At 49.9% G+C, this 2,378-nt stretch overlaps 1 protein-coding gene across 1 annotated transcript in view; it reads right to left on the reverse strand.

Moving 5' to 3' along the window:
* Nucleotides 1–1,106, reverse strand: part of LOC106518832 (zinc finger protein 135) — a 12,320-nt gene extending 11,214 nt beyond the window's left edge. Inside the window, exon 1 of the mRNA XM_014010252.1 lies at nucleotides 958–1,106. The gene's annotated coding sequence lies outside the window, so the exon portion shown is untranslated. The remainder of the gene's footprint in view (nucleotides 1–957) is intronic.
* Between the last annotated feature and the right edge of the window lie 1,272 nt (nucleotides 1,107–2,378).

Consider the following 2,378-nt stretch of genomic DNA (forward strand, 5'->3'; position numbering starts at 1 on the left):
CTACCAGACCAAACTGAAGACCCTACCAGACCCCTCACTGAAGACCCTACCAGACCCCACTGAAGACCCTACTGGACCCCTGACTGAAGATCCTACCCGACCAAACTGAAGACCCTACCAGACCCACCTGAAGACCCTACCAGACCAAACTGAAGACCCTACCAGACCAAACTGAAGACCCTACCAGACCAAACTGAAGACCCTACTGGACCAAACTGAAGACCCTACCAGACCAAACTGAAGACCCTACCAGACCAAACTGAAGACCCTACCAGACCAAACTGAAGACCCTACTGGATGTTGTGGTTTCCACATGTACCCAGCTGTGGTCTATGTGACGTCACTGAGTGACAGCCTGCGGTGACCTGTGACCTCCTGTAAGGCCCGGGTCACGTGACTCTGGACGGTGAAATGAAAACAGAAAGCTGCAGCCACTCAGGCCTAACTCCATTCACAAATGGGACATTTTAAAGTGCGGCAGCAGCACGGCCGGAACAGCCCACCTGCAGCACATTAACGGTTCTTTTTAGCACGAATCAGAACATCTGGTCCACATTAAATATCCTTTAGGTCCTGACACAGCTGATCACATTTATATCCGCTGTGGCTGAGTTCCTCTACGGCTGTTTGTCAGTCAGAAACCCGCAGAGGGCGGGTGCCAGCCGGGCAGCTCTGTGCTTCTTCCTGCTGGTTTGACCGTTTATTCACACAGTCTGTCGACAGGAAGTCAGAGCCGAATTCATCAGGATGTCGATATATGTCGAAAATCATGTAAACATTCAGCAGAAAACATCAGGTCGTTTTCTACAGAGCTAATGTTGAAAAACGTGTTTCTGTCGGGGGAGATCCGGGGCTTGGCCGGCTGACTGTCAGCAATGAGGAAGCAGCGTAAAACTGTCAAAATAAAGCAGCGGGACGGCGGCAGGCTGCGGAACTGGGCCGGGTTCGGTTACTCACCGAGGTTCTGCTCGGCAGAACACCGTTAATGGGTCCGATTGACGGCCGCTGACCGTGAAAATGACCGGCCGACAGCGACAATAAACAGGAAGCTGTGGCACGAAGCGCCGAGCCAAAGGATTAAATGGTCGCAACAACCGGAAGTACAGGATCCGCTTTCAAAACAAAAGCCTCAAACTATTTTCAATAAAATCCTTTAAACGTGACGTCACTAATGCATAAAAATAACAAACTGTTCTTCTATAAAAACAGAACATTAAACATACATGGTTCACCAACCAGCTTCAAGAACTCACGTCAAACTGGGCTGAGACCAGGAGTCTGACTGGTCCACACGCACGTCTCACGCACGTCTGCAGCGCTGTGCACGTGACCTCAGACACAGATGACAGGTCTGTGATGGTTTAATAAAGTCAAACTACAAGACTTAAACCCGTCTGGTTCCGATCTGTGGAGCTGAGCTCAGTTTGTTCACCTGATGACATCACTTCCTGTTTCACCTGAACATCTTCATCAGTCCTGACAGAGGAGGAGGAGGAAGTAAAGAACCGAACCCTCTGCTGGGTTCTGGTCCCGATCCGGTTCGTTCCTGACGTCTACCTGGACCCGATGCTCCTTCCGAACACACACACACACACACACACACACACACTCCTGTTTGTGGTTTACCGTCAGATCAAAGACGTGTCAGGGGCTCAGGCCGGTCCGGTCCCGCTCCTGATTCGGTCCAGGACCAGGTTCGGAGTCAGTGGTTCTGCCGCACCTCTGTCACATCCCAACCGGAGCACGGCAGCTGCCAGCGGCGCCGAGGCGGCACGTTTCCATTCAGAACTAATGGGACGCTGCGGCGCCGAGGCGGCACGTTTCCATWCAGAACYAATGGGACGCTGCGGCGCCGAGGCGGCAGGCGCCGTGCCGCCCTCTCTGATTGGTCAGGCGCCTGCGCACAGTGCGCAGCCTCAACACAAACGCTGCCGTCAAGTGTTGAGAGGTGTCGTAAAGAGGGTCGCTGGGGTTCTTGTTATAATGTTTAGCTTCGTTTGTGACATTGAAAATGCGGATCTAATGCTAGCACAGAAACAAGACCAAAACCTGGTGAAGACATGAGATAAACAGGTTATTAATGTTTATAACCTCACAAACACAACATTATTCACTGTGAATAGTGTAATGTCAGTGTTAATTTGATTTATAAAGAGCTTTTTAAAACAGCTAAAAGCTGCACTAAATCAACAAAAACCACAAGAGTTGGTAAAATACTGTACTTAATGAATTACAACAACAGTAGTTAAAAACAAACAATGCAGAGTTTTAATTAAATACCAGTGAACAGTGTGAAGAAACACTGTGTGTGTGAGTGTGTGTGTGTGTGTGTGTGTGTGTGTGTGTGTGTGAGTGTGAGTGTGTGTGTGTGTGTGTGT

The sequence above is a fragment of the Austrofundulus limnaeus genome, unplaced genomic scaffold (assembly GCF_001266775.1).
Source record: "Austrofundulus limnaeus strain Quisiro unplaced genomic scaffold, Austrofundulus_limnaeus-1.0 Scaffold66, whole genome shotgun sequence".
In the NCBI taxonomy this organism is placed as follows: Eukaryota; Metazoa; Chordata; class Actinopteri; order Cyprinodontiformes; family Rivulidae; genus Austrofundulus; species Austrofundulus limnaeus.